This window comes from Gopherus flavomarginatus, chromosome 25 (genome assembly GCF_025201925.1).
Source record: "Gopherus flavomarginatus isolate rGopFla2 chromosome 25, rGopFla2.mat.asm, whole genome shotgun sequence".
NCBI classification, from domain to species: domain Eukaryota; kingdom Metazoa; phylum Chordata; order Testudines; family Testudinidae; genus Gopherus; species Gopherus flavomarginatus.
The window spans coordinates 7,492,893-7,514,611 of NC_066641.1; the positions used below are offsets into that span (position 1 = coordinate 7,492,893).

Sequence of the window (21,719 nt, forward strand, 5' to 3'; positions counted from 1 at the left end):
GCTTTTGCGCTTAGCCTAATAACAATCACCCTAACTCAGCTAGTAGTTTCTTCTAGGGGACAGTCTTTGGGGGAATTGTTAACAGGTTATGTGCCAACAACAGGAAAAACCACTTTTGTTTTTCTTGTAAAACCAACAGGGACAGATGCTCAAAAATATTCATGGACACACGGTCACCCTAACTGCAGGAATCCTCCTGCTTTTCCATCTCCCTCTTCTCTGTGTTCTCCAGCTCAGAGCTGTGTGCTGTAACATTACCGGCACTCCCCAGATTTCCCTTCCCCCTTTGGGTCCTGAAGTGGTGTGATGGCATATACTGGTGACTATCAAACCCAATCTCAGCTCCAAAATATCAGAGGCATTTTGTCTTCAGAGATCTCTGACTCTGAGGCAAATGTGGTTCCTGGACCCTCAGAAGCCAACAATGCTGAGAGCAACAGGGTCCCCCCTTTCTTGCCATCCTTCTGCATGACAGGGGCATCTACTCCCCCCTCCCCATTTCACAGAGTAGCTGCATTCATAGCACTGTGGGGCGAGGTCAGCTGCGCAGTTTGCCCCTTATCTAATTCAAGCAGGAGAGGGAGTGAGTTGGGAGTGAGGGGGGGGCTGATCCAGGTGATGGGCCCTGCCTGGCTGCCCTATGCAGCCCTCCCCCTCCTTCCAACATCTCCGGGAAACACAAGCAGGGGCAGGGAAAGCCGAACACCAGCATCAATCCCCCCTCCCGCCCCACCCCCTGCTTGTGACTGACACCCCCTCCTCCAACCAGAGCGGCACATGCCCTCCCCACGGCCAATGGGAAGGGAGGAGGGCGGAAGATCCCCACTTCAAGGCTGGTTGAGCTGTGCAGGTAGGTGCTGGGATGTGGGAGCAGAGGCTGGAGCTGGTGCAATCGGGGACGAGGGGAAAGGGAGCTGCGGAGCCATGGGCCGGGGCTGGCTGGGCAGGGCAGGCAGCGGGGCAAGGCAGCGGGGGGTCTGTGGCTTTGCAAATGCATGTGGCCGGGAGAGAGAGAGGGAGCGTGCGGCTGGCAGAGGGACCGATCACCCCCTATGGTGCTGCCATAGACAACAGGCCAAGTAGCGCTCGGAGCCCCAGTCCTGCAACTTTGTGCGCGGAGTCAGCTGGGCTGCGGGGGGCCGGGGGTGCGGGGGGGGCCAGAACTTTGCCTGGTCGCGTCCGATTCCTGCTGCTGTGCCTGTTCCAGGCAGGCAGAGAGGAGCGATTGCTGGGAGCTAATTCACCAGGCCAAGGCGGGGGGAGGGGGAAGGAGGAGGAATGATGATTGCACAGCCAGAAAGTGAGTTTGGCTTGGGGGGGGGGGAGGCAGAGGGGGGAGAGCATTGGCTTTGAAACCAGACCAACAGCAAGGGAGAGATCTGCAGCCGCTCGGGTACACACAAAACGAGGAGAGATTTTGTGTTGCATTTGCAACAATGGTGATGGCTAAACGAGCAGGCCAAATGCTGGGAGCTGCTGGAGCAGGGATGGGGTATCGGGCAGGGTGGGCCGGGAAGGGGGTCTAACCTGGGCCAGCCGCCTGCTGAGATCCCGGATCGCCTCCTGGCAGGGCGGATACACAGTCGGGGGCTGGGGTTTGTAGACGGGCGCTGGGATAGCGTCGTGTTTGACGAGGGTTTCAAGTGCCTGGCGCAAGGACAGTTTATAACTCCGAGCTGCAGCGAGGCTGAGCCGTGCATTTGAGTTTTCAGGCTCTTCATCCGTTGTGGGTTTTGTTTGTTGACTTGTGTTAAGGAAACACAATGACCACAGACGTGCAAAATCCCAACGATCTGTAAGGAATGTACAGGAGCCAAAGAAGGCGAGAAGGAGGCTCTGGCACTAGCATGGCAAACCTGGCATAGAGGCTGTAAAGACTTGAGATAGTAAATTTTAGGAAATGGGGTAGAAAATACCCCCCTCATTTTTACAATCCTCCATTTTACCCAAACATTAAAACAAAAAAAGGCAGATTCCAGACTCTCAAGGTGGGTTTCTAGAACGATTTCAGACAAACAAAACCACATCAGAAATAACCATCTGACTTTTTTGTTGTTCAAACTATTGCCCTTCCCCACCCCCGAAGTCCTTGTCCTGAAAAATAAATGTATTTCAGTGGGTAGTGGGCATTCGTAAATATGGTAAGTTATTAAGGTGTAATTTAACATGGAGGGAATTTCCTAAAATGGGATTTTCATAAGAGCCTAAGGGAGCTCGGTGCCTAAATACCATCAATTTTGACATTACTTTGATCTCTTTACCTGAGTCATTAATCTATATAGTGTGCAGATTTTTGTCTGTACTTTCCAACTGTTTTGTCCTCCAGAAGTGTACAGAGTTGTGTCTAGTTTTCCAAGTATAAATCTTTACACAGTTTGCTTTGTGTGTTTGCTCTCTATTCTTTCTGGGGTAAGGTGGTGATGATAAATCTGTTTCTTCCTAAATCCTGATTATTTCTCTTCCTGCCCCCTCCCCCCAAAGGCAAGTTGTTTGTGAGCTATATTTCTTTCCCCTAATTAATTTTTTTTTATTACAGATACCAGAGTTCCACTTATTCAAATAAGAAGAAAGATTTGCATAACTACTAGAACTTGGTTGGATCTGGAAAGGTTAAGAGTCCCTTCTGAACTGCTCCAGACACTATGGAGTCTATCAAGATGTCCTGCAAGGTAGGACCTGCCATCTCTTAATTTTTATAATGGTACATTGTTTTCAGAGTTCTACTCAATACAGAAATGCTGAATTGTGAAAAGCACCATGGTATCTGAAGTCCTTGTTTAGAATTCTGATGTCGCTGTTTATTCTCAGGAAAGGTTTAAAAACCAGGACTCCTCTGTCACTTCCATGAGAAATATTTAACCAGAAATTGGAGATCCAGGAATATAGCTCAAACAAAAGTTCACTTTCCATTTGATCTCTTTTTGAGGATGAAAATCATTTATCTAAAATTGGAAAAAATGCAATAACTTCTGGTGTTTTGTTTTATTTTTGCTGTGTGTGTGTGTGTGTGTGTGTGTATGTATTTTTTTAAGTATGACTGTAGTCTTTTAAACTATTAATAACTATAATTTTAGTTAAGTATTTCAGGATCACTCAGCATGCTACCAGAAATGCTATGTCAACAACTCTTGACGCTATGAACTAAGGCCTTCTGACATAGCGTATTTGGATGGTCATTGTATGTTGTAAATTAGTAGTTAGTGGTCCCGGCTGAAAATATGGGACCCAAATATCCTTGCAATAACTTCCTTAATATTTTTAATAACTTTACAGAATTAGTAGAAATTATTTTCCAGAACGTAAATCAACTCAGTCTGAAAACCTGATAAGCAGGACAGAAAATCTATCTGGAGATTGCCAAATGCATTAAAATTGACACAGTGTCTCCATGACACAGTGTCTCCATATTACTAACCCCACTCTGACTGTATGCTACTACCAAGTCTTCTGATTTTTTTTTTTTTTTTTTTTTTTTTTTTTTTGTCTTTTGTAAACACTTCATGGGGCTTAATGAGGTGAACACTTCTACATAGGCAGAATATTGCTGGGACATATGAAACATTTTAGAAAGAATAAAGACTGCAGGGGAATGGGGCACATCTGCTGAGTCCCATCTAGTTTATTCTAGTGCAGCCCCCATTGCTCCACTTAGTGCAGGATTGATCCTTAAGGTATTCTGTCTAATGCTTTGTTCATCCTAGTTTTAATTTACTTATTAAATAGAGCTTCCGCTGCTTCAGTCTGACTGACTTCACTGTTAGGAAATGTTTCCTGATATTCAACCTTTTTTTTGCCTCTTTAGATTTATCCCTCTGGTCCTAGGTTCCTACTTGATTCTCCCCAAAATAATCTATCTTTCCTTGTTGTGTATGCCCCTCAAATGCTTGTATATGGCTGTAATATTCTCTTTGCTTTGCTGACACGGATCCTGGTATTGTTACACGTGCTTGTAATTCCCACAGTATTTTGCATATGCCTGTCAGTGTGATCTAATGTATTCAGCATTGGCCCAGAAAATCTAAAATTCTAATCCAGGGGTCAGCATCCTTTCAGAAGTGGTGTGCCGAGCCTTCATTCATTCACTCTAATTTAAGGTGTTGCGTGCCAGTAATACATTTTAACGTTCTTAGAAGGTCTCTTTCTATAAGTCTATAATATATAATTAAACTATTGTTATATGTAAAGTAAATTAGTTTTTCAAAATGTTTAAGAAGCTTCATTTAAAATTAAATAAAATGCAGAGCCCTCCAGACCAGTGGCCAGGACCCAGGCAGTGTGAGTGCCACTGAAAATCAGCTCGCGTGCCGCCTTTGGCACCCGTGCCATAGGTTGTTCTAATCCTTAGTCTTCTACTGAGTAACTGTTTGGGATGGGTAAATCACTTCAACTCTCTGTGCCTTGTTTTCTCCATCTGTAAAATGAGGATAATACTGATGTGCCTGAAAAAGGGGTTGTGAGGATTAGTTGATATTTGTACACTGCTTTGAAAAAGTAAAGCATTATATTAGTAGTTTTGATTATTATAGTGTAAGGATTACAGCTGTGTTTGGCCAAGTTTGTATGCATTTAATAAAAATCAAAAAGAGCAACAGTCATAAAAGGAGAAAAGATCTCAATCCTTCCCCATACTAACTAAGCATTTTTCTTAGTTGTCATGAAAGCCAACAAATGAATGACCCTGCCTTCAGTGGGATTGCATATGGTGGAATTTACAGTAAAATAGTTAATATATCCATTCATATGGATATTTAGACAAGTCTACACTAATATTGATCACCAGCTGGTCAGCATAACAGTATAGACTCCTATGCTGTGTTTGTATTTACAACATCAACAACAACATAAAACCCTAATACTATTTATTTTAGTTCTCTGCTACAAGTTTTTGAAGCTTGCCGCTACATTTTAGCAGTGTGATTTCCCTCCCTCCTCCATCCCCATGGTGCTGTGTTCCTGTAATTTCTGTTGATGGGAGCTATAGGTGACCAGCACCTATGAAAAGCAGGCCTAGAGGTGTTTGAAAAATATATTGAAAAAGACTAACCAATTTTTAAATTGCTATATATTAATGGATTAACTAGGTAAGAGTTTGCCATAGGTATGTAATGCACTGTGGTGCCTAGATACAGATATCCTGGAACAGCTTATAAAATTAAATGTAGTCAGCCTTATGGCTTGAGTGGGATGTAATATGAGAAGATTCTGGTCAGTTTAATTGCTTATATTCAGGGCCCAGTAGGCCTCAGTGAAATGGACAAATCATGTTGGCTTCATCCTGCAGCTTGGAAAAGTTGTTGTTTAAATAACACCAGAGTTAAGTAACCTGACCTGTTCTTGAGAGAGAACCAAAAAATGGAGGCTATGGAAAGGGTAGAGTAACGAAGGCACCTCCCTTTGCTAGTATCAGGAGGGCCTGGGGTAGGTGTGAGAAGGAGAGAATTAATTTCTTCTGCCTTCCAGTAGTCGGAAAGGTCTGGGTGAGAGGATGTGTTTGAAGCAAGTGGTTCACATCCTCTGGCTAGTAAGCATTTGATAATGATAAAAATAAAGCTCTTCAAGAAGGATACAGGCACAGCATCTTATTAGGACTTTCAGCACATTTTCAGCATTTTTGGAATGGGGCTGGGCTTCACCAAGGGGATATCCTTGCACTTGGCTGGGGAGACGCAGTGTCCCTGCACCCACTCATCTTTTGTGTTGCTGCTGGCTAATAGTTCTAGTTCTCTGCTAGTTGGTGTCTGATAAAGCTTTCGTCTTGTCATTATTGCTAGGTTGGCCGTGGAGTCTAGCTCCTTATGTGAGATTTCTTATAGTTCATACACGGCACATGCCAGCAGGAGGGAGATTTAGTCACACAGAACTTGAGCGTCTTGTCCCTGACTCCCAAGAGCAGCAGCAGCAGAAAGAACAAATTGTGTGTGTGGGTGAGGGTGGGAGGGAGGCACAGGTTAATAGTGTTGTCCTAGGGCAGAAAACTAGAAAGTGGAAACTGATGGAAAAACAGTGAAATTGGCGTCTAGTTTTGTTGTTTAATCAGAGTGACCTGCAAAAAGTAAACCAACAGCATCAATTGTGAAAAGTGACCGACTTTTACAACTATTATTGTTAATCTAAGGAGTTGCTAGTAAAACAGGGAAGACTTTTAACATATGAATCTTTATTAACCACTGAAGGCTGTCACTGTCTCGAAATTCCCAGATTTTCTGTTGCCTCAAAAGATGAGAAAAAGCAAGACAGTATTTGTAGAAAGTCAAATCAGTAAAAAAATGTTGCTGTGAGCCTGAGGCAGGGGCTGTGGTCTCCTTTTGGAAAGGATAAAGAAGTATTGGAAGACTTTCAGCTACTCTTTTTTATTTTGGGCTGGCTACTCCAGGCACTTCCTTTTAACAGATGAAATATACTCCATTCCTGTTAACAACTAGCTAATGCTTCTAAACCTTTTCTATGTTTTCTAGCACATGTGCAGCTCCACTGTTGCTGCCAGACGAGGAAGCACTTGTGTAGAATGGATGCAGATACGTTTACCACTGTATCATTTTACTCTACAGAACAGGATTAGGCAACATCGTGGTTAAAATACCTGCCTGATGTCTACGCTAATACTTCCATTGTCACCATCAGTGGAGCTGCATTGGTGCTAAAGAGAGAATACAAAAATTCCTCGTGTAGATCCACCCTTAAAAACTGAAAGCATCATTCCCATAACACTGCTAGACTTCACCTTTCTGGTGTCCCAGATGGCAATGGCTTTACAATCGGTGCAGGATCACATTTTCCTCTTCATGTGTTTTCCCCTTCATCACACAAAAGTGAAATAACTCCTCATAATTAGCAGTTAAAGCAATAAAATTACAGTTTGAGCTATGCCAGTTTTGCTAAGATGATACACGTTAGTTTTATTTATAAAGGAATAAAATAAAATTTAAGACTTGCATCAATCTCAGGGATCATGTACAGCCCTCAATATAAAATCAACATGTTGACCAGCATCAATTTAAGCTTCTTAAGAAACATTCCCGTAACTCATTCCATCATCATGCTTCTTAGGCAAAAGTCTGAGTAAATTGATGGGGTCTGAGTCTATGCCAGTGGTTTTCAAACTTTTTTTCTAGCAATCCAGTTGAAGAAAATTGTTGATGCCTGTGATTCAACAGAGCTGGGGCAGAGGGGTTTGGGGTGTGGGAGGAGCTCAGGGCTGGGGCAGAGGGTTGGGGTGTTGGGAGGGGGTCAGGGCTCTGGGGTGGGGCTGGGGATGAGGGGCTTGGGGTGCAGGAAGGGGCTATGAGTGTGGGGGGACTCAAGGCTGGGGCAGGGGATTGGGGTGTGGGCTTACCTTGCGCAGCTCCTACTCAGTGGCGCAATGGGGGTGCTAAGGCAGGCTTCCTGCCTGTCCTGGGACTGCGTTGCACCCGAAAGCAGCCTGCAGCAGGTCTGGCTCATAGGTGGAGGCGTGCAAGTGGCACTGCATGGTTCTCACCCGCAGGCACTGTCATCCCCCTCTCCCAGCTCCCATTGGCGGGGAGCCAATGGGAGTGCAGAGCCGGTGCTCGGGGCGGGGACAGCACGCGGAGCCCTGTGGCCCCCCGCCTAAGAGCTGGACCAGCTGCTGGCCGCTTCCGGGGCACAGCGCAGTGTCAGAACAGATAGGGACTACCTTGCCTTATCTGGGCAACACTGCTGACAGGACTCTTAACAGCCCGGTCGGCGGTGCTGACAAAAGCTGCTGCAACCCAGTACTGGGTCGCAACCCGCAGTTTGATAACCACTCGTCTGTACTGTCCTCCACCTTGTGTGCAGTCACATCTGTGCAAAATTAATGTAAAATACTGCTGTTTTGATTTGGTAGCATTGTACAACCACTTTGCATCAATGTATATTATGACACAAGGTGCAAGGCCAAGACAGTGGTGAACTGTGTCCATTAGCCTTGCACTGTGCTGTAAAAATCAACACTGTGTATTCCAGTTGGTCTGATAATTTCAGGGTTTTCAGTAGTTTGTGGACTATGAGTAGATACTACTTCCTGTATCTACCTGTACCTTCCCCTGTAGGAAGATGTACTTATCCATATTCCACAAATGGGTGCAATAGTGGGAAGGGACTTATGCCTTCCTCTGAAACATACAGAATTTCCCACTATTAGACAAGATAGACCATTGACCTGCTTACTATAATCAAGAACCCATGTACTTCATGGCACAATGGGACCATATTCTGTGGATAGAAAGAATAAATTAACTTTGCTACAGAATTTAAGCAATCATAGTGAAATATCCTTCACAATCATTTCCTCCACCTTACAAAAAGACACATTACTATGGCTCATAGTTGATTATTTTCAATTTTAGGTACTTTATACCACAGTGTTTCCAGGGTCAGAAGTTAAAATCATTCCCCTCATGTTTTGACATATTAAAAAAAAAAAAAAAGAAAGACGTTTAAGTTGTAGACCTTCCTTGAATATAGGAACAAGCAGTGGATTTTTTTTAATTGTAAACTTCAGCATCAAATTAACTGGTTTAGTCACTAAAAGTGTTTACTGTTTTTTAAAAAAGCACTACTTTTCAGTTGGACTATGTAGCTCTTTGCATGAGGAATTTACTCTTCCTCCTTGACTCTGTTAAGCAACTCAAAACTTATCCAGTGATGTGAGAGGCCCAAGGAGAGCCTGTTGTAATGATATAGAAAAATATTTGAAATCAATGATCTTGCCACTGCGTGATGGATCTGTTTTAGCTGCAGCTTGTCTATATTTATAGTTGTGGAACCAGACAAAGGTCTCACAGTTCTGTGTTTAGGATAGTGTGCTCTTTTACTCTCGAACATGTCTTTTTTTGTTGTTGTTGTTGGAATATCTAGTAAACCTGGAAGCCAGTACGCAGAAATTAAAGTTGGATTAGAAAGTGGAGTGTTTCCAGGGAGTTCTGTAATTCAGTTTTCTTCTGTAACCCCTGTTCTTATTAACTTCTGCTTGTTTCTCAATCTTACAGTTTTCTTTGCAAGGGTAGGAGTCTCCATATACCTGAGTTTCCTATATAAGCATAACTTGTATTGCAATAGCACTTAGCGGCCCCAGTCAGAATTGGGGACTCTTATTACTTTATACACTGTACATGCATATAACAAGACTATATTTGTCCCAAATAATTTACGATCTAAGTACAATAAGAATAGGTGAAGGCAACAATCTGATGTGGGGAACACAAGGTAATTGTCAGTTATAATTAGCGTAATAAGCAACAGTCAGCATAACAGTTGCCTAACCATTTTTGAGTGTTTTGTAAGCATTGCAACAGGGGAGGGTTTTAAGAGATTCAAAGGAGGCTAATGTAGTGGCTTTGCAGATTTTTACAGGGAGCTCTTCCTGTGCGTAAGGGAAGGCGTCGGAGAAATCATGAAGATGTTTGAGGAAAAACTTGGACTCATGAGCTATATAGGCTGGTATTGTTGGTTGAATGAGGGCAGGGGTCAACTGTCCAACAGAACATATGAGCTGATAGGGAAGGTGAGGGTCAGCTGTGAAGTGCTTTAAAAGAAAAGACAAGTAGCTTATGTTGAATGTTGTGGTGGAGGGTGCAAACAGGGTCAAGGTCTGAATTCAAATAGTTTTTGCAGCAGCATTTTAAATGGATATAATGGAGAGGTGACAGCGTCGTAAAATATTTGGCACGGCCAAAGTTACAGTACTTAATATGGGAGATGAGAGCCTGAGCCAGTGTTTTAGGTGTGTGGACAGAGGAAAGATGGTGAGATGTGCAGCAAAAAGGGGCAAGATTTAGACATGGGATGTCTGGAGGCTTGGAACTAGAAATCTTGATTTATTGGTTAGTAAAATACTCTTCCAAGGCAGAATGTAGAGAGGATTGGAAACCTTCATCCTTTTTCTCCTTATTGCTATGAGAAATCTTCCCTGTTTCTTTAATGATTCTGTCTGTCAAGATGTCCTTCTGTTTCCATGGTGCTTATGTCTGAACACGTACTGCTACTAGAACCATTATCATTGATAGGAGACTTCTGCCTTTTCTGCTAATCTGAATCCCAGAGTGTGTGTGTGTGTGTGTGTGGTGTTTTTTTACATGGCCAAGGATGCTTCTGCCATTGTAAAATCCTATCTTGGTTCAGTACCCTGCTGTTCTAAAGGGCAGTTTTTTTGGACCAGTAGGAAATAGATCCAAAGCGCAGTGTGAATACTGCTACTTGCTAGGTCTTCATCATCTGACCTTATCCCACATACAAATTTTTTTTTTCATATTACCCTTAGGAAGCCAGTATAACTCTTGAATAGTCCAGGTATGTACCTGATCCAACACTGCTGAGGACACATCACCCTGATATGCCGTTCTTCGTACTGGCTTCCCATTGTTTAAATACAGAGTACAGTTCAAGGACACTGGACTGATTTTCAAGGTCATGGATCTGGTCCTAGCTACTTGAGAGGCTGTCTCTTCCTCCATGACCTCTAATGACAGATATGTTCCACTGGAATAGTGAAACTGTCAGACAAAATGAGGGACTTACAACCACAGGAGACAGGACCTTCACAGGAGCAGGACCAAGACTATGGAGCTCTCAGCCAGATAAGTTAAGAAAGATCACTGACTTTCCCACTTTGCTGGCTGAGGACCTTATCTTGGCCGCTAAAAGAAGCAGTGGATCTTCAGTCCCTGCATTGGGGCTGGCAATTGGATCATGTAGCAAAATGTCCTGAAAAAATTAGGAAGATGCATAATCTATGACTTCTATAACTAACAGCATTGATGGGCAGACCCAGGGTAGGACTCATTAAAAAAAGAAAATCACCAGTGTCTTGCCCTTGCTACCTAGAAGCAGTACATTCTGGCCTTGTTAAAACATGAAGGTTGTACTGCTTTCCCTCAGCCAGTGTGTTAGTAGTAGTATTAGAACCGCAGTGTAATTAAAGTGGTACAATCCCTTAGTGTGGGTGCAGTTAACCAGTATAAAAAGTGCTTATATTGGTTTAATTAATTCCTGTACAGCAGGGGTGGGGAATCTCTGGCCCATGGGCCAGATCCGGCCTGCTGCTTCTTTTCATCTGGCCTGGTGCAAGTCTCTGTGCTGTGGGCTAGATGCCCCGAGCCTCGGAATCCACCCCTGCAGGGGTAGGGCTGGAGCTGTGAGCGCCGGCTTGCCACCATGTGCCTGCGGCCCCTAAGTGGAGGGGTGATCGGCGAAGCTCCATGTGCTGCCCCCAGCACCGGCTCTGCAGCTCCCATTGGCCGGGAACTGCACAGAACCAAGGCAGGCAGCGAGCCTTTTTGTGCTGCCAACCGGGAGCTACCTGAGGTAAGCGCTTCCTGACTGGAGCCCTGCACCCCCACACACTCTCATGCACCCCAACCCCCTATCTCAGCCAGGAGCCCCCTCCTGTACCGAAGCTCCCACTCAGAGCCTGCACCCAGACCACCTCTTGCACCCCAACTCCCTGTTCCATCCCTGACCCCACTCCAGAGCCCACACTCCTAGTCGGAGCCGTACCCCAATCCCCGGCCCCAGCTCTGAACCTGCTCATGCACCCCAAACTCCTTGTCCCCAACCCAGAGCCCCCTCCTGCACCCTGAACTCCCCCCCCCAAGCCTAGGGAAGCCCCAAGCCTCTGTCCCCCCCCTTCCCCCCGCCCCCCCCGTGCAGGGCTGGAGCCGCGAGCACTGGCTCACTCCTCTGTGGGGGGGAAGCTCCAAGCCTCCGTGCCCCCGCTCCCCATGGGGATGTGTATGGTCCCTGACTGATTTTTGATGTGCATCAATGGCCCCTGCTAGAAAAAAGGTTCCTCACTCCTGCTGTACAGGAACAGGAATAAGCTATATGTTATAAGGCACCTTTTATGCTGGTTATAAAATCACATAAATGTAGGGCTGGAAGGAACCTTGAGAAGTAATCAAGTCCAGCACCCTGCACTGTGTAAGATCAGGTAAACCTAGACCAACCCATTACAGATGTTTGTCCTACTCATTTTTTAAAAGCTCCAGTGATGGGGATTCCACAACCTCCCTCGGAAGCCTATTTCAAGCTTAACTACCCTTATAGTTCAGTTTTCCCTAATATTTAAACCTAAATCTCTGGTGCTGGAGATTAAGTCTGTAACTTCTTTATCTACCTTCACTGGACCTGAGAACAACCCATTCACTTTCCTCTAACAGCCCTTAACATATTTGCAGACTGTTTTCAGGTCCCATTTTAATCTTCTTTTCCCAAGACTAAAAATTCCCCTTCTCCAGTATTCTGGGACTTCACCTGTCCTCCAGAAGTTGTCAAAGATCATTGCTAATGGTTCTGAGATTGTTTTTGCTGGTTCGCTAAGTACTGTAGGGTGAATTTCAGCAGGCCCTGCCGACTTGAATACATCTAACGTATCTAAATATGATTTAACCTGTTCTTTCCCTATTCTGGTTTGCATTCCTTCACCCTTGTTAGTATTCATTTTGTCAAGCATCTGGTCACCTCTAATCCTTTTAGTGAAGACTAAAGCAAAATAGACATGAAACACCTCAGCTCTATGGATATCACCAATTATCAGCTCTTCTTCCCAGCTAAGTTGAGGACCTATACTTTCCTTTGTTTTTGTCTTGCTCCTAATGTATTTGAAGAACCTCTTCTTATTGCCGTTTGTGTCCCTTGCAAAGTATAACTCCTGTTGTGCCATAGCTTTTCTGATTTTGTCCCTGAATGTTTGTACTATTTTTTTTGTACTTCTCCTTAACAATATGTTCATGTTTCCACTTTTGGTACCATTCACTTTTGATTTTCAAGTCCTTAAGAGCCCCTGATGGAGCCATATTGGCTTCTTACTATTATTCTTTCTATTTTTCCTTTGCATCGGGGTAGTTTGCAGTTGTGCCTTTAATATTATTGCCTTCCAACTCTCCTGAACTCCTTAGATTTTTCTTCCCATGGGACCTTACCTACCTGCTCCCTGATTGTATTAAAGTCTGCTTTTTTTAAAGTCCATTATCCTTATTCTGCTATTCTCACTCCTTCCTTTCCTTAGAATTAAGATTTTCATGATCACTTTCACCCAAATTGCCTTCCGTCTTCAGATTTTCTAGCAATTCCTCCCCATTGGTCAGATTCAAGGTCTAAAATGGCTGTTCCCCTGGTTCCTTTCTCCACTTCCCAGAATAAAAAGCTGTCCCCAGGACATTCCAAGAACTTACTGGAAAATTTGTGTTTTAACATATTACTTTTCCAACAGATGTATGGGGAGTTAAATGCAGCCCCCCGCCCCCTTACTACCAGGTTGTGTGTTTTGGATATTTCTCTAGTTTGATCTAGAAATGCCTCATCTGCCTCCTCTTCCTGATTTGGTGGCCTTTAATAGTCCCCTACCCTGACACAACCCCTAATTTTTACTCTATTTCTCTTTACTCCGATTGGTCTGCCTTCACCTTCTTTTGGACCTCAGAACAAGTATATATACTCATGATGTATAATGCATACCTCCTCCTTTTTACCTTGCCTTTCCTTCCTGAAGAAGCTGTACAGCTCTCTACCAATATTCCAGTCACGAGACTTATCTCACCAAGCCTCTGTGATGCCAATTAAGTCATAATGTATCTTACGTACTAACCCTCCAGGTCTTCCTGTTTATTCCTCATTCTCCTTGATTTGTGTATAGACAATTAAAGTGTTGAGTAGATTCTCCCACTGATTTCCCTCTTGTAATTTTTTGTGCCCTCAACAACTAATCCCCTGTTAAGGTACCTTTATTTATTTATTTTTATTAATACTGCATCTATGGTAGGGGTACGCTAGTGTAACTGTTTGTTTGGTGGTAGAAAAATCACACCCCTAACTGAAATAGTTTTACCAGAACAAAATCTGTGTGTAGACCAGGCCTCAGAAAAAGGGTTCTTCTGATTGCTCGCTAATGACCCATCTGTGCATTTAAGAAGCATCATTGATAATTAGCAGTTGTACAGTGCTTTGAACATGTCAAGCACTATATAGTCATTGCTCCCAACTGTCCTGTGAGGTAGCTAAGTATAATCAACTTACAGATGGCGAAACTGAGATGCAGAGAGGTAAAGTAGGATAGGGCAGTGAATCAGTGGTGGAGTCCAGAGTATAACTTAAGAGTGTGATGCCTGGTCCCAAGCGAATTTCTGTATAACCTGCTGTCTCTTGATGGGTTCTTGAGTTCCATCCACTACACAGCTAGTGGTATCGTAATTATGATACAGGGTTCACTGCTAATGAAGATATGCATTACGATCCCGATCCTGTGATTCCTTAATGTTGAAAGTTAAGCATGTGAGAAGTCCCATTGAAGGCAGGGGCTGTAGAGCCACATGAAAGTTAAGCATGTGTAAAAATGTTTTCAGTATCAGGGTTTAGTTGCATACTAGCAGGGTACATTTATTTGTGCAGTGCAGGGAGCTGTTGTAGTGGCCCATATGGTAATGGATTTTGCAGTGTAGTTATACAACATGTAGGACCTGATTCTCGTTTTGCATTAAGGCCCCCTCTACACTGCTCTAGCAGTGGGTATTTCATTTGTAGCAGGAGCAAAAGAGGGTCTCCCCACATAAGGCCAAATAATCTAGCAGTGTAATTGAGAATCAGACCTGTAAAATATGTTTCTAAGAGTCTGGTCCTTCTAGCATTAACTCATTATAAAAGGTGTGAAAGATGTAAATGCAGGAATTGGCCCTTAGAATCCTCAGCTGAAACAGATTCATTCTGAAAGTTCTAAGCAGAGTTAAATTTAGCCCGTGACTCGCCTCCCTTCCATGTCTGTTAACATGACTCCCAGTGCCACTTTTTAAATACTAAAAGAAGTACTCTGCAAAGGGTAGCAACCTCTCTCCAAAGGTTGCTCCCACCCCTCGCTTCAGATGCTGATATATGCCACTTCCTGGCCTGAAGCACAATATGGGACCTAGCAAAGAGTAGTGGCAGGATGCTTCAGGCACATGGATGGAATGGGGCTCCAGCAACAGCAGAGATGGGTTAAAATTGGCTCATCCCAAGAGCTGTTTCCTAGCACCCTGAAACTTTTTACAAAGCCAGCCCCCTCCCCTACCCTCCCTAGCAGTTCATCGGAAACACAGGAAACTAGTAATTTTTTAAAAGTTTACCTACTCTCCCCCATTCCTGCCCCCCCCAGGAGATTATTGTATTCTTTTATGTTTTTATTATTGTAGTGTTTAAGAAATGAACAGAACAGCAGATAGTGATTGCAGGAATATCAAGTCTTTGTTTTTCCTGTTTCTGCTGGATATCTCTTGGAAATGCAAAGACCTGAGGAGCTCTTTCTTTCCTTAATTGAGAGGTCAGGGTACTGAATCTTTTAAAAGAACTTAATTCCAACTGTTTAGCAGGCATTTGAACTAAATAGGTGGTATCAAAACTAAACAAGCTCAGCTCCTCTCCCAAGTTTTAAACAGTGACTAAAAATAATTTCCTCTGTCACTCAGCTTTCACTTCCTTAATACTTGTGATAAACTAGTTGTACTATCAGTTGTCTGCTTATTTTTTCCTGGAAGACACTATAGGGACAAGACCTGAATATCATGTAAAAACCAGCAGGGATTTAAAAATAAAATAAGGCTTTCCTTGGACATAACATGTAAAATGATGGGGATGGGAGGGAAATTTTTTTTTTTCTTTTTCCTTTTTGGGTCACATTTAAGGAGTTAAACACAAAAGCGTCATTCCTTCAATCAGAGCCACATGGGCATGCCCTTGCACCTATGTGGAGCCTCATTGAAGTCATTGGGACTCCATGCGGGTGGAAGAGTGTACCTGTATGGATATGATTAAAGTAATAAGGCCCAAAGGATTAGCCAGTTTCTAAACCTAACATTTTATTCAAATATCAGACGTGGTAGATACTGTACAAAAATATAGGAAGTCAGTCTCTGCCCTGAAGTGTATAGCCTTTTTATAAAGACAGCAGACAAGAGATTGGGGGCAGGGCATGAAGGAAACAATGCATAAAGAAAATAATCTGGGTGATAAATATGGCATCTAAGAAACCTGTCATTTAAACTATATAACACTCTCTCCCCAGCTGCTCCTCTGCTGAGGTTGTTTGTTTTTTAAATAAACTTCTTCAATATTTACTAACTTTAGCTTTTGTTTCCTTTTCTGTTTTTTAACCATGCCTTTTTGAAAATGTTGTTTCCCATTTTGAACTATTACCTTTCTTCTAAGTTTAATATTGTGCCCTTTTTGTTTTTTTAAATGTATTACCTTCACACACTCTCTCTCTCTCCCTCTCCCTCCCTCCCCGACATGTGGCAAAGTGACACTGTCCAAATTCTGTTCTAGAGAAATCTCCCTCCCTTCCCTTAAATAGGAAGCTGTTTAAATAAGCTTTGAATAAGTTCTCCCCCCCCCCCCAAAAAAAACCTCTCTAATATGCCTTTCAAGACTGCTGCACTTATTTTTGCAGAACTAGGAAAGAAGGGTTTTGTTGCAGTAGCTGCGTTTTTGCCTGCTGTGCAATTTTTAAGGTAGTTGTATAGTATTGTTTCCTATAGTACGTTTACTTTCAATCAAGATAAAAACGTATCACTTAGTAGATATATTTTGATGTGATTAAGGTTCAGCTGATATGTATTTGAATCAGCATCTGTGCAGCACACCAGTCATCGCTTGAAATTTCTTAGCTCATTTGAGGAAAACCTCTCTTTTATACCAACAGAAAACACAGTATTGAACTAAGACACTTCAGCAACATTTATAAGCTGCACTATTTTGAGCTTCTGTGTTACTATAGGAAACAATTGTTACACACTGCCGGTCTTCTGTGATGGCTTTTTTTTTCTTTTAAATGACTCTCTGTTCTACAGTGCTTAATGGTTTAGTCACAGAGCACATGTTGCCATGTCCTAATATTTTGATAAGGTTATGTCATTACATGCTCATATACCAGCTTAGCAGCATGATGTTGTGATGCCTGGAGTTCATCCCTGCAGAGACAGGTGGTCACACTACTAGATTTGTTTAGACAAGGGATCGGCAACCTTTGGCACATGGCTCGCCAGGGTAAGCACCCTGGTGAGCTGGGCTGGTTGGTTTACCTGCTGCGTCGTCAGGTTTGGCCAATCTCAGCTCCCACTGGCCGCGGTTCGCTGCTCCAGGCCAGTGGGGGCAGCGGGAAGCAGCATGGGCCAAACCTGATCAATTATCCTGGCCCACCAGGGTGCTTACCCTGGTGAGCTGTGTGCCAAAGGTTGCCAATCTCTGGTTTAGGGTGTTTTAAAACATTAAGGCTGCTAAGAGAGAGGTTCATGTGACTCTGAATTTTGCTGAAAACTGCAAGTTCAATTTCTTGTTCCAAGCAGTATCTCAACACTTGTATTTACAGTAGTACCATATTGGCCTTGCTACAGTCCTGCTTTGGAGGAAGAATTTCTTTTGGGATGGATTAAGAGACTTTAAAAATCTCACTCTTGTTGGTGCATAATTTTGGTGAATGCTTGACTGAGTCGTTATAGAGTCCCTGGTGCCAACAGTGCATGCTGTGTGTCCCTGGGACTGTGTATAGGCTACAGGCTGGGCTACCCTGGGACTGTTCTGAGCTTGCAAAGAACTGATGCCTTAAGAGAGCATGGGGTTATGAGATGACTACACTTCCCAGCACGCTCTGCGTCACCCGCAGCCCCGTCGCTGCTCAGGGCTGCTGTTCTGAGCAGGGCGGGCATGCGGCGCATGCGGAGTAAAAAGCCAAGGCACTGTTGGAGGCGCGCCCTCTGGCGGGTAGCGGGTGCTCTACAAGGGGCGCCTGACTGCACCAGCAGGACAATAGGCGCCGGGCTCTGCGGGCCTAGGGCCGGGCTCGGCCGTACAGTGCACGGCGAGAGGGGCCCACCAGCGCTCGGGCCCGCCGCCGTGATCCGCAAACACTGCCCGGGTTCGTTCCTTGGTGCACGGGCCAGGGAGGGACCCCGGGCCGGGGAGCCAGGCAGCCGCTTGGGTACCGCCCCGCGGGCCGGAGCAGCGGCTCTCCGCCCCGCCCGGCTGAGGCATGGCCCGCTGCCGCCGGCTCGGGAGCGCGCTGCCCGCGCCCTCCGGCTCTGCGGGGCCCCGTGGCTGCGGGCGCAGTGCGCTCGGCGGCCGGCGGGGGCGCTGCGCCTCCCCTCCCCTCCCTTCCCCCCGCCCGGTGCATTCTCCGATTAAAGGGAGGGGGAGGGCAGAGAAGGAGCCTGGCCGCCATTTTCCGAGCAGCGCCGCCGCCGCTCTCACCCGGAGCGGGGGGAAGCACCGCCGCGCTCGCTCCGCCGCCGCACCGCAGGCGGAGAGCGATACACAGCGGCCCGCCCGCCAGACCCAGCGCCCGCGGGCAGCCGAGGGCCCGCAGCCGGCGGCTCCAGGGCGCTCCCCGAGCCGGGGGTGGGGGGGCAGCTTCTCCCCCCGCCCCAGCCCGGGCTGCAGCTGCCGCCGTCGCCGCTCTGCACCCGGGAAGGGAGAAAGAGACGAGCCCCGTCCCCCGCGGCCGGGGAAGACCGAGCGGGCCAGAGCGAGGGGGGGAGCCGGGGCTGCAGCCGGGGCTGGCGGAGCCTGTGCCGGCTGCGGCTCCGCTTCTCCCCTCGGTCGGCGCTTGTTTGCAAACTGCGCCCATTTTGTGCGGGGCTGAATCCGCCCGGACTGTGCTCTCGGCTCCATCACGTGGTAGGTGCCGCTGCCGCCCCGCTCCCTCTCCCTCTCCCCTCCGCCCGCTGCCCTTTCTCCTTCCCTCCCTCCCTCCCGCTGCCCCTTTGTTACTGCAACTACCGCCGGCCCCGCCGAGCCAGGCAACTTTAAATGGCTCCTGCTCCCTCGGCGCGGCTCCCGCCGCGTGCAGGGGAGGGAAGAAAGGGGGGCTCGCTTCCACCTTCCCCATCTGCGACCGCGGCCGAGCGGGTCTGATGTGGGCTTCTGCCAGTCCCGGCCTCAGCCCGAACTTCTCTGCCCGGCTGCTGGCTCCCGCCCCGTGCCAGGCACGGCCGGGCTCGGGGCTCCTGGGAGCGTGTGTCGGGTAAAGTACTCGGGGCCGCTAGCGGATCTCTCAGCCAGGCTCCTCCGGGGGAGAGCAGGGGCCCGACTTTGTTTTCGCTGCGGTGCTTGGTGCCTTGCGGGGGGAAGTGGCTGTATTTTGGTCTGCCCTGGCTGAGCCCTGCGTGTTCAGTCTCTCTCCGTGTGCTACTGTCTCTGTGTCTCTCGCCTCCCTCCCCCAGTGCGTGCGGCCAGCAAAGTACTGCGGATCCATTGCGTGGAGGTGGCGGCGGCGGTGGGGAGGAGGTTGCTTTGATGGCGCCACTTTAAATTGAAATCTTGCACAAGGGCTGCAGCCTTTTGTGGCTTGTTGATAAACTTGAACCACCGCCTATGGAACGTTCCTAGCCCGGGCGTTCGAATGCGGCGGACCCCAAAGTTCCAAAATCGAGTCCTGCATTGCCGCCCCCAGCTCCATTCACACTCCCCGCCCGTGTGTGTTGCCATCGCTGTCACGTGGCTGGCAGTCACTGTGGTGTGGTGTTGCTGTTTGTGTGGTGTGTAACATTAGATACTGGCTTGAATCTGAAGTCTGTCCTCTCGAAGAAGCCACCCCCAAACTATCCCTTTGGAAGAGACCAAATGGGATAGGGGTGTTTTAAGATAAAAAACAAAACAAAAAATGGAGTTTTCAAGTAAACAGAAGAAAGTTGCATAATCTCCACCTTGCATAATTTTGCATGAGGAGCTTGTCCCTTCACAATAACATTAGGGCCAAATGCACAATTAAGTATGAAAAGTAGTAGTGGAGCGTGCATGTAGATGTCTGTCACCTTCTCATGGTTTTTTCATTCTTCTCTAAACAGTAGCATAAAGTGTATTCACATTTTAAAGACTATTCTGTTCTTGCATGTCTCTTTATGATAAGAGGTTTAGAGCATTTGTGATGCTCGATTACAAAGAATTTGCCTAGCATTAGATTTGCTCAGGATCTTTTTAGAGGAACTTCTTTGTATCTTCCGTAACACGTTTGCCCATTCATGTTTCTACAAAAAATTAGGAAATAAAATATTAGGAAATAAAATAGGTGTATCTCCATATATTTATCTCATAGAACTGGAAGGGACTCCAAAAGGTCATCAAAATACTTTTTTTTTTTTTTTTTTTAAATTGTAGCATAGTCTCTCCTGCTAATAAAATCTATATACATTTAAAATTTGCCCAGTATGTTTATATAGGGGCTTATATACACCACCAGTCTGAATGGCAAACAGAATTGTAACTTTCCATAAAACTGGCCGTTGTGTGTGTTTGGATTTTTGTCTGACCACTACATTTGAACAGTTTGGGCCATTTTCTTGCTAGCAGTTACATCACATCATGTGATGTGTGCTATGATGTGTATTTCTAAAAATAAGACAAGGTAAAAAGCCCATCCTCAGGGAAGTTAAAATGTGTTGTGAAATTGGGAAAGTACTTTAGTCATAACACTAATTTTTCTTTCTGGACAAACCAGTTGAGATATTAGTGTAATTTAAACATGCCCACTTACCCTGAAGTTTCTTAAATTCAGATTATGAAGGGGATCTGATTTTTTTTTTTCTCCTCCTCCTCTTGTGAATAACATTACTTTTTTAAAGGTTAAAAAAACCAGCCACCCACCATTGTTTTCAGAGGGGAATGTATAATGCCAGTTACCCATTGTGTATATTCTCCCCTTAAGCCCTCCCATACAACATGGGAAAGGTATTATGGGTAGTGACGATGCCATGTAGACTTTTAAGAACAAATTTATTAACTTAAATATAAAATGATGGTAAACTCTTCCCCTTTTTTTTTTTTAAATTTTTTTTTTTTAATTATTTGTAAGAGGAGAATAGTTGCCTGACTTTATAGTGGGACCTCTTAAGGTGAAGTACAGGCAAAGCCTAATTTGGGAAAAGGGGCTGGGGGTTTTTTTTTCCTTAACTGTACCATCTCAGTGGGATCACTAAATCCATATTAGGCCCTGTCTACCCTGCAAACTAAATCCATATTACGGGTTTAATTACAACGCAGTTAAAGGTGACCTGGAAAAGAGAGAAGGATGGAAGTCTTTTATGTACTCTCATGCTTTTTTTATTATGTATAAAGAATGCCAAAAAGGGGGGAGAGAACTGTTTGGTTTTTTTTTGTTGTAGTTTCTGTAACTTTTTTTCAGTACTAAATGCAAGCGAAGTCCACCCTGGAAGATTATGGTGACAGGAGAATATCACACAAGTTGAGTAAAAGCCGAACAATTTTTGTAAAGGAGAAGTGACTTTAATCACAGTTTTAAAACTGGTTTTGTTAACACATATAATTCCAACACCCAATGAACACTTTGGACAAAGCATGTCTCTGGAGTTTAAACACCTGATCCTTTCATTTAAGAGAAATGACAATACATATGCTTTGTGTTCCCCAAGTAGTTCACCAGCGAAGCCAGGGAGGATCAGACTTGATGGTCTAATAAGGTAAATAAGAAATAAAAGTATATTCAGGCATTCTTCATGCTTACATCCTAAAGGCAGGTGGATAATAGAAGCCACATCAATTTTGCAGGGATTATGCCTTATACTCTAAGAAAAAAAGTTCTAAATCTCTTCTGAAAACTAACTTTTTTTTTTTTTTTTTTAAGGTGTGCAGGTTAAGTGTCTTGCTTATGTACTTCATTGCTGTCTTATCTCCCATACTTTTTTTTTTCTTAAATCAATCCTTGTGTGATTGGGAAAAGCTGTTGCATCAGCTGGGCCTTTGAT

At 45.0% G+C, this 21,719-nt stretch overlaps 1 protein-coding gene across 5 annotated transcripts in view; it reads left to right on the forward strand.

The window, feature by feature from the left end:
• Positions 1-1,332: 1,332 nt before the first annotated feature.
• Positions 1,333-21,719, forward strand: part of KANSL1 (KAT8 regulatory NSL complex subunit 1) — a 176,212-nt gene continuing 155,825 nt past the window's right edge. Inside the window, exon 1 of one of the 5 annotated variants that reach the window (XM_050935018.1) lies at positions 1,333-2,669. The gene's annotated coding sequence lies outside the window, so the exon portion shown is untranslated. Of the gene's footprint in view, positions 2,670-18,370; positions 18,637-18,898; positions 18,983-21,719 lie in introns of those variants that run through there. The other 4 variants (XM_050935020.1, XM_050935017.1, XM_050935021.1 and 1 more) reach the window with 4 other exon arrangements.